Consider the following 10,937-nt stretch of genomic DNA (forward strand, 5'->3'; position numbering starts at 1 on the left):
CATGTTTGCTTTTACATTTGTGGAGGTTATTTTGTTGACCATAAATATTGAAAATATTGTTTTCTCCTAAGTAGATAATGACTCTGTCTCATCCAGGTTGTTGAGCAAAACTGAGTTACTTGACCCATCTAAAATTTTCCTGTAACTGTGACAAAAGGGGAGAGAAAGGTGGAAGAATGGATGAATGAATGATGCATTGTGATACCTGGTGTTCTTATAATGAAGTGAAGTGAAGTCGCTCAGTCGTGTCCAACTCTTTGTGACCCCATGGACTGTAGCCTACCAGGCTCCTCCATCCATGGGATTTTCCAGGCAGAATACTGGAGTGGGTTGCCATTTCCTTCTCCAGGAGATCTTCCCGACCCAGGGATTGAACCCAGGTCTCCCGCGTTGTAGGCAGATGCTTTACCGTCTGAGTCACCGGGGAGTAGCCAAGCGGTAGTCACCACAAAATCTGGCCATACGGGGATCGAACCTGTGACCTTGGTGTTATTAGCACCACGCTCTAACCAACTGAGCTAACCGGCCAGATACATTCTCATAATAGAGGATGCCAAAAAAGGGAAAGTGCAGAATTTGCCTGCCAGGATATCTAAACTGAGACTTCCCAGGTGGTACCAGTGGTAAAGAACCCATCTGCCAATACAGGAGATGCAAGAGATGCAGGTTTGATCCCTGGGTCAGGAAAATCCCCTGGAGGAGGTCATGGCAACCCACTCCAATATTCTTGCCTGGAGAATCCCATGGACAGAGGAGCCTGGCGGGCTACAGTCCATGGGGTTGGAAAGAGTCAGACCTGGACCTGACTGAAGTGACTTAGCATGCACATATCTAAACTGAGTGTAGCCTCAGGACAGGATAAAGCAAGCACTTCTTTCTCTTTCCAGGTGTGTCCTCAATGAGACTGAATTGGAGATCACACTGTCATAGTAACCTAGGGTTGCTTTAGGTGAATAGTGCTATTGTTGCTGGATATTTCTCCATCTTCTTTACCCCTTTCAAGGTTCTATGGCAATTTCGTGGCATCGCTTCAACACCTAGCCTGGGTGTCATGGTAACATTTTCTGGGTTGTTTGTTTACACAGCTTCTAAGTGCAGCGCTGTCTCCCCAGAGCATCTCAAGATTATTTTACATTAGAGAAAACAGCTACTTGGGACTGAGCTGATTTATAAGTTGCTTCCTTTAAGTAACCTCCAGAACACACTCTTCCTTCTGGTTTGCCTAGCTTTGTTATGAAAGCGTGGGTATGGGTGGGTATTATTGCCAAATAATGTAATGTGGTCTCTGCCCAAGTCCATTGATTCCTTGCACTGAAGTGTGCTTCTTTGGTATTTTTTGCAGAATCCATGGACCAGGTTTTGAAATGAGGTTTGGTGAAGGTGCAGATTACGAAAAGAAGTATTAGAGATAAATGTGTTTTTACCTAAAAGTCCAGGCTATTTCTTTGCCAAAAGCCAGCAGAAAACCACACACACACACACACACACACACACAAAGAATATAGCCTTAGCAGGGTATTGTAGTGGAAAGCAGAGGGCAAATATATACAGGATTATAGTGTTATGTAGAAAAAAAAAAGTGTGAAAAATGCATGAGGGCAAGAGAAATAGCTCTCGGATTTTGAAATGCGTTATACACATATGTGGTTTTTTTTTTCTTTCCCTCATTTCCCCACAGACACTCCATATGAAATTCTTGATGCTATGAGAGACACTCTTTGCCACACAATGAGTATTTGTGTGGACTGTATTGTGGGCCAGGGCGGCTGAGCATTCTCGTTCTGGCTAGTTAATTGGGGCTGAAAAGGAAATGCCTAGACTTGCCTATAAAAAGTTTCCCAACTATTCCTTTTGCAGCTGTTCTACCTGAGAGTGGGTTTATAAGCCAAGATCTGGTGTGGGGTGGCAACAGTGGTTAGGAGGTCCGCCAGCAGAAGAGGCCCCCTTCAGAAAAGCATTCCACACCTGTGTTTCAGGAAATAAAATTTCCTTTGTTATTTCTCCCTCTTCTGTTTTCACTAGTGTAACAGTGTGAGTTATTGAAAAGTTAATTGGGGTCCTGTCCTTTTTGCAGACCTGCAGTCTTCCACAAGAAGAATGAGAAGGTAAGTTTTTCTCCCCTTTAAGCAAAAGTAACATAAGCAGTGCTACTGCAAGAGTGGGTCCAGGGACCAGCGGCGTTACCCAGGAACTTGTTAGAAGTGTGGTCTCGGGGGACTTCCCTGGTGGTCCAGTGGCTAAGACCTGTGCTCTCGGTACAGGGGGGCCCAGGTTCCATCCCTGGTCAGGGAAGTAGATCCTGCATGCCACAACTAGAGTTCACGTGGTAGAACTAAAGATCCTGTGTGCTGCAACTAAGACTCAGCACAGTGAAATAAATAAATATATGAAAAAAAGAAATGTATGTTTTCTGGAACTTCCCTGGTGGGCCAGTGGCTAAGACTCGGCACTCCCAATGCAGGGGACTCGTGTTTGATCCCTGGTCAGGGAACTGGATCCCACATGTTGAAACGAAAGATTCTGCATGCTGCAGTTAAGACTGGGCACATCTAGATAAATAAATAATAAAAAAAAGAAACATACATTCTCTAGCCCCACCTTAGGTTGACTGAAGCAGAATCTCTGAGGTGGAGACCTGCAATCTGTGTTTTAATAAATTCTCCGGGGAGTTTTAGGGTGTGAGAAGGAGTGGCGGAGGGGGGAGACTGCCTTGGTGTTTAGAGTCCATCACAAGTGTATTTTGCTGGATTGTCCCAGAGAGACGAAAGCGCTTGGCAACTGGTACGCATGTCCCAGGAATGCCCCAGTAGGTGGCAGAACCTCTGAGGAGAGGCCCCCGGGACACCTGAAGTCAGATCACCAAACACATGGCTTTGAGAGTGGCAGTGAAGATCCTGTTTCTGACTTTAGCTTGGAAAGTATGGACCCTGCCGCAAGAGCCATCCCTTGGTGTGCCAAGAGATTGTGGGCAGCGAGCAACTTGTGGGAAGCCACAGTTCTCAGACTGCCTCAGCCCAGAGTACTGAGATAATCTTAGGAAAGTGAGGGCAGGTCCCCATAAAATGCCTCAGATTGAATTTTCTTCATTTTGGCTTGAATGGACGAGGACACTTCAGTTTCAAAAACAAATACAATATACATTTGTGTATATCATAAAAAACACTCATAAGCATAATAGTAGGAAGAAATAAGTTTTCAAGAAGGCTAGTCACGTGTGGCTTATTTGAATTGAGATGTGCTGTTAGTGTGAAATACACACTGCATTTGGAAGAGTTAGACTATACAGTGGAAGTGAGAAATAGATTTAAGGGACTAGATCTGATAGAGTGCCTGATGAACTATGGATGTAGGTTCGTGCCATTATACAGGAGACAGGAATCAAGACCATCCCCAAGAAAAAGAAATGCAAAAAAAGCAAAATGGCTGTCTGAGGAGGCCTTACAAATAGCTGTGAAAAGAAGGGAAGTGAAAAGCAAAGGAGAAAAGGAAAGATATACCCATTTGAATGCAGAATTCCAAAGAATAGAAAAGAGATAAGAAAGCCTTCCTCAGCGATCAATGCGAAGAAATAGAGGAAAACAATAGAATGGGAAAGACTAGAGATCTCTTCAAGAAAATTAGAGATACTAAGGGAACATTTCATGCAAAGATGGGCTCAATAAAGGGCAGAAATGGTAGGGACCTAACAGAAGCAGAAGATATTAAGAAGAGGTGGCAAGAATACACAGAAGAACGGTACAAAAAAGATCTTCATGACCCAGATAATCACGATGGTGTGATCACTCACCTAGAGCCAGACATCCTGGAATGTGAAATCAAGTGGGCCTTAGGAAGCATCACTACGAACAAAGTTAGTGGAGGTGATGGAATTCCAGTTGAGCTATTTCAAATCCAAAAAGATGATGCTGTGAAAGTGCTGCACTCAATATGCCAGAAAATTTGTAAAACTCAGCAGTGGCCACAGGACTGGAAAAGGTCAGTTTTCATTCCACTCCCAAAGAAAGGCAATGCCAAAGAATGCTTAAACTACTGCACAATTGCACTCATCTCACACGCTAATAAAGTGATACTTAAAATTGTCCAAGCCAGGCTTCAGCAGTACGTAAACCATGAACTTCCAGATGTTCAATCTGGGTGTAGAAAAGGCAGAGGAACCAGAGATCAAATTGTCAACACGCACTGGATCAACGAAAAAGCAAGACAGTTCCAGAAAAACATCTATTTCTGCTTTATTGACTATGCTAAAGCCTTTGACTGTGTGGATCACAATAAACTGTGGAAAATTCTGAAAGAGATGGGAATACCAGACCACCTGACCTGCCTCTTGAGAAACCTATATGCAGGTCAGAAAGCAACAGTTAGAACTGGCCATGGAACAACAGACTGGTTCCAAATAGGAAAAGGAGTACGTCAAGGCTGTATATTGTCACCCTGCTTATTTAACTTATATGCAGAGTACATCATGAGAAATGCTGGGCTGGAGGAAGCACAAGCTGGAATCAAGATTGCGGGGAGAAATATCAATAACCTCAGATGTGCAGATGACACCACCCTTATGGCAGAAAGTGAAGAAGAACTAAAGAGCCTCTTGATGAAAATGAAAGAGGAGAGTGAAAAAGTTGGTTTAAAGCTCAACATTCAGAAAACTAAGATCTTGGCATCTGGTCCTATCACTTCATGGCAAATAGATGGGGAAACAGTGGAAACTGGCTGACTTTATTATTCTGGGCTCCAAAATGACTGCAGATGGTGACTGCAGCCATGAAATTAAAAGATGCTTACTCCTTGGAAGGAAAGTCACAACCAACCTCGACAGCATATTAAAAAGCAGAGACATTAATTTGCCAACAAAGGTCTGTCTAGTCAAGGCTATGGTTTTTCCAGTGGTCATGTATGGATGTGAGAATTGGACTATAAAGAAAGCTGAGTGCTGAAGAACTGATGCTTTTGAACTGTGGTGTTGGAGAAGACTCTTGAGAGTCCCTTGGACTGCAAGGAGATCCAACCAGTCCATCCTAAAGGAGATCAGTCCTGGGTGTTCACTGGAAGGACTGTTGCTGAAGCTGAAACTCCAGTACTTTGGCCACCTGATGCGAAGAGTTGACTCATTGGAAAAGACCCTGATGCTGGGAAAGATTGAGGGCAGGAGGAGAAGGGGACAACAGAGGATGAGATGGTTGGATGCCATCACCGACTCAGTGGACATGGGTTTGGATGGACTCCAGGAGTTGGTGATGGACAGGGAGGCCTGGTGTGCTGCAGTTCATGGTGTTGCAAAGAGTCAGACACACGTGAGCAACTGAACTGAACTGAAGTACAAAAAGGAAAATGTAAAATAGTGTATTAGTATTTTTGTTGGTTGCATGTTGAAATAATATTTTGGATATTTTGAGTTATTGATTTAAATAAAATATGTTTTTAAAATTTAAAAAAAGAAGGCGTGTCCAATATGAGAAGGATCTTTTTCCTGCTTTGTTCAGAATAAAAATAGTGAATTCTTATATCTGAAATCTTCTGAGAATTGTCCCACAGGAGGTTTTTAGCAAATTCTGGTTAACTAGCCAGCAAAGTTGCAGAGGAGGTGGCTCAGTGGTAAAGAATGCTCCTGTCAATGCAGGAGACCAGGGTTCGATCCCTAGGTCGGGATCTTCCCCTGGAGAAGGAAATGGCAACTCACTCCTGTATTCTTGCCTGGAGAATCCCATGGACAGAGAAGCCTGGCTGGCTACAGTCCATGGCATGGCAAAAGCTGACAAATGGGAAAACATCTATTCCCTTTAATTGTCTCTGTATGAAAAGTTTTTAAAATGCAATTGTATAGAATGAGAGGAAATAGACTTGCCATGACTGGTTGGTTTCAGGTTGACCTAAAGAACCTCATCTGTATTGCAGTAGAAAGATGAGGCTTTTTACTGGGAGACTTGGACTTGACTCTCAGCTGTGTGACCTGAGACCAGGTGACTTTATTTTTCTGTGACTGGCTTTCACCATTGTCTTCTAAAGATTCCTTTCATCAGATTTTTATGTAATTCACTCCTTCTCAGGGTAAAATTTTCTTCTTTGATATCACCCACTGAGAATGGCCTTGCCTGACCTCCATATTTAAAATATGCCCCTCTCTCCTCCCAGTGCTATTCTATCCCCTTCTTCTGTTTAGTTTTTACTTGGCATTTACCTGAAATTGTGTTATATATTCATACCCTTGCTTGCTTATAGTCTGTTTTCTGTGCTAGAAAGTAATCTCCGTGAGGGGACAGAAATCTTTTGTGTCTTATTCATCCTTGTACCCCCTTGAGTAGAAGATTGCTAGGCAACAGTAGGCTCTCATGCATATTGGTTGAAGGAATAAATGATCTATAATATGGTTACATAGCCTAGACCTTCTGGTACTTTTGTGACGATTTGTTGTTGTTTAGTCGCTAAGTTGTGTTGGACCCTTTTGAGACCCCATGGACTGTAGCCCACCAGCTCCTCTGCCCATGGGATTTCCCAGGCAAGAATACTGAAGTGGGTATCCATTTCCTCCTCCAGGGGATCTTGCCAACCCAGGGATGGAACCCGCATCTCCTTCATTGGCAGGAGGATTCTTTATCACTGAGCCACCAGGGAAGCCCTTGTGATGATTGGATAAACCAAGCCAGGTGGATGCACGCGCATGTCTTTGTGGAAGTTTCCTAGTAATAGAGTTGAGAACGTGGATTTTGGAGTCAGAGAGATTGGGGTTTGACACCTGGTTCTGTTGTTGGCCAGTAAGAGTAACCTGGGGCAGATTATGTTATCCCTCTTGGCGCATTTCTTGTCCTTAAAATGGACTAATCACACCTGTATTATGGGCTTGGAAAATTAAATAAAATAATGTAGGCTTAGCAAAGTGCACACTACTTATGAAATAGGAGCGTACATGAAGGAAGCTCATGAAAGTAGTTTGATAAAGGCTTAAACCTACGGCAATATAAAATGTTATCATTCATATAATGAATAAGCTCCAGTGTACTTTCTGTATGAGGTCCCAGTGCCTGTTTCACACAGGCAGAGGAACATCCCCGGCAAAGTTTGTAAGAACTGCCCACATCATATGCTGTGAACACTGAACACGACCTTTCCCAACTCCAGTGTCCTGTGAAAACGTTTATTACAACCCGTCTCACGCGAGGGAAGAGAAACAACCCCAGACTCTGGAACGCATGTCACGTGACCTCTATTCTGGTTCTTGGCCTGTCACTAATATGCTTTGTAATTCTTGGCAAAGTAATAACTTCTAGATCCCAGCATTTTCATCTTCAAAATAAGGACATAGAGTAAGTAGATGATTGTGATGGCTTTTTTTTTCGGTTGTGAATATTCCATTAACGTACTTCCTTATAGCTTATTTATAAGGGACTTTTATTTTGATTTCCTGAGACCCCTTTAAACCACGTCGTGGACCAGCCAAGTGATCCTGAAACATCAGCTTAACACCTCCTATAAAAACTCCAGGACCTCAAAGAGCTTCATTCCTGATGCCGTAACTTTTATTAAGATACCTTATTGAAATTGGAGGTTGTAAATATTTAAGCCGTCATTCAGTCTCCAGTTTTTTTTAATATTGGGAGGACTTTAAAATATTGATATTTGATATGAGGAGAATCAGGGGTGTGAAGTTTTCTTTTCTTAAATGAAGTTTAATTTTATTTCATGAGAGAAACATTTTTTAAAAAATGGTATTATAAAAGGATTGTGGGAAGTAGAGTCAGAGTGGGAGATGCTGCCCCAAATGGGCTTAGAATCGGCACTTTCTTTTGTTTCAAAGATGCTCTGTACAACATATGAGCTTGAATGAAAAGAAATAAAAAAAGAGTCCATATAACGTGTCTTATAAAACAAATTTCTGAAAAGGGGAAAACTGTTTTTGAAAATATTTTATTTATTTCTTTATGGCTGCATTGGTTCGCAGTTGGGGCACAGGGCTCAGTAGTTTGCTGTGGTCGGTGCATGCGGGGTCAATTGCTCTGCGGCACGTGGAATCCTGGTTCCGGGTGCCTGCATGCTTGGTCGCTCAGTTGCATCTGACTCTTTGCAACCCGCATGAACTGTAGCTTGCCGGGCTCCACTGTCCATGGGATTTCCCAGGCAAGAATATTGGCATGGATTACCATTTACTCTTCCAGGAGACCTTCCTGACTCAATGTTCTCTTCATTGCAAGGCAGATTCTTAATCACTGGACCACCAAGAAAGTGCCATGAAAATGAGAAAGTTTTAAACAGATGTCAAGCTGTCCATCTGCCTGACTCTTCTTGATTCAAAATACAAAGAGCTCTGCAGCAAAGGCCTCCTGGCTGGCCATCATTTCTTTCAATAGTAGACGGAGAAATCCTATGGAAACCAAGTTCAGTTCAGGCTTCCCTGGCCCTCATAAGCTGCAAAACCTCAGCTCCTGGTTTGGCTGATGCCCTCCCCTGAGGCCATGAAGTTTACTCTTGAGCCCGTAACAATACTAAGACCCTCCTTGGCTTTGAGCCACTTCCTTGAACTGACTTTTTCCCTTCTTGTCCTCCAATTTGATAATTGTCTGGATTACACAAACTGATACTTGATTGTTCCAGAACATATTCCTGATATACATACAAAGTGATGCTTGGTTTATTATTTATGTAACTCTTTCCACTTACATCAAAATTTCTTACATTTTTGTCTTCTCACTTACATCGAAAGTTATTATATTTTGGGACTTCCCTGGAGTCCAGTGGTTAAGATTTCACCTTCCAATACAGGGGTTGTGGGTTCGATCCTTGGTTGGGGAGCTAAGATCACACACGCCTCATGGCCAAAAAACTTAAACATAAAACAGAAAAATATTGTAACAAATTCAATGAAGACTTTAAAAATGGTCCACATTAAAAAAAATTTTTTTTAAGTTATTATGCTTTATTGGTACTGCTCACCAAAATCTTGAGCTGATGATCAGAAGAGGTTATAGAGAGAGGGAACACTTGAAAAACGGGTTGATGAAGTGACTGGGTCTGCAGAGAACCAGCGTGACGTTCCATGTCGCATGGTTACCCAGTGTTAATGTGTACTGATGAGCACCAAGGTGATAGAGGTCTTTTTTAAAAATGAGATAAGAGGCTCAATAGAGCATTTTAATGCAGCCTCATCTCACTCATCCTCAATTATTAGGGTGATGTTCGCTCCTGTTTTTTAAAAATGTGCATGCAAATGGCATCATTAGTCTATAATTAATGCTGCTTGTCCCAGGGAGCGCCGCAGTGGCCTCTGGGTGCTGTGAAGGACACTGTCTGCATCGGTTGCCCTGTGTTCTCCCTACTGTTATGTACTGTGTGCAATGAGCATGGGCATCACATGGGCTTCTGTTTGCTGCTGTGCTTCCGTGCTCCCTTCTAGTGAGCATGCAGTCTAGTCAAATTTAAAGGGATCCCGCTCTTCCAAAGAGGTCAAAACAAGTCCTCAAAGAGCATTTTATATTTTTCTTGTGCATATCAAGTGCCTTGCTAAGTGCCTTCCTGTATAGAATTGAGTCAGGCCTTCATCCGGGCTGTTGTCCATTTGAGGGAATAAAAGTGTCCAGCCACAAACAAAGACTCGAACTTGTTAGCATATGATTTTGCATATGATTTGCATGTTAATGGCCTGATGTCAAAACATACAGTCATCTACCTGTCCCTGTTCCTTCCCCTCTATTGTCAAGATGGGCTGATTAGTCTTATTAAAATTAACTCTCAGGCTTCTCCCAGTCTCAACCCCAACAAAATGAAAAGCAGTGACGGTGACACAAGATGCTGTAAATTGTTCTGATTCTGCTGCAGGATCTGTCATCGTGATGGTAAAAAGCTAAAGTGAAGGAGTCAGTTGTATGGATGAAATTTTCAATTTTGAGATGGGAGATTGATTTTTATTAACCTTACTCTGTAAGTGCAGAGAGCTTTTTCCTTCTTCTCATTATCCTAAAACTCCAAAGAACAGCTATTTGGATGTTCTATCACTTAATCCCTTCCAAATGGTTTTCGTTTTAAACTAAAAAAGAAACTAAATAAATCTATGATCCATACATAAGAGGGCTCATGTTTCTGTACAACTAAATATTTCAGATGTTTAGGAATAAAACTAAAGGAAACATATCAAGTAGAAAATTCTAATGAGGAGCATATTTGTCCAAGGATGGCATCCTAGACATCATTTTGATGGGGGAGAATGAAGGTTTGTTAGTGTAAGGTATTTTCCTCAAATTAGTAGCGGAGAAAGGCATTGCATCTGGAAATACTTGCTAATAAGGGTGAGATGTTTGATTTCAGAGTCCAATTAATTCAGAAGTGACTTGCGCTTTCTAGCATAGTTAGATCTGGTACATACAACCACACACACACACACACACACACACACACACACACACACACACACACACTCCTCCATGATAATTTAAAGAATTGCATTAGGGAAAATGGAAATGTTTGTGTATTGCTAAGAGATTCAAAGTTATTGTTAAGATGATAGGCACTCTGCAGGAATACAAAGAGATACAATGACATCCTCACCCTCACTTCAGCTCTGCTCTGGTTGGGAAGACAAAGCAAGCCCATGTAGTGTTAGTTGCTTAGTTGTATCTGACTCCTTGCAACCCCATGGACTGTAGCCCATCAGGCTCCTCTGTCCATGGAATTCTCCAGGCAAGGATGCTGGAGTGGGTTGCCATTCCCTTCTCCCAAGTATATTCCCAACCCAGGAATCGAATCCAGGTCTCCTGCATTGCAGGAGGATTCTTTACCATCTGAGCCACCAGGGTCTGGGAGAAGCTCATATAAGAGTGTAGCTAATGTTTTACAGACCATAAGTACCTAAGATTCTGAGGAAGTATGGTGTTAGGAAAGGTTCTTCATGAGTCTCAGGATATAGCAAAGGCAATTATAATATTACTCATGTATCCATTTTACCCAGCTAATAT

The 10,937-nt window shown here is 42.3% G+C and overlaps 1 non-coding gene across 1 annotated transcript; it reads right to left on the reverse strand.

Annotated features, from left to right (window-relative positions):
* Window positions 1–455: 455 nt before the first annotated feature.
* TRNAI-AAU (transfer RNA isoleucine (anticodon AAU)) lies at window positions 456–528 on the reverse strand. The gene has a single exon. It is a non-coding gene; the product is annotated as a tRNA-Ile (tRNA).
* Between the last annotated feature and the right edge of the window lie 10,409 nt (window positions 529–10,937).

The sequence above is a fragment of the Dama dama genome, chromosome 7 (assembly GCF_033118175.1).
Source record: "Dama dama isolate Ldn47 chromosome 7, ASM3311817v1, whole genome shotgun sequence".
Taxonomy (NCBI): Eukaryota; Metazoa; Chordata; class Mammalia; order Artiodactyla; family Cervidae; genus Dama; species Dama dama.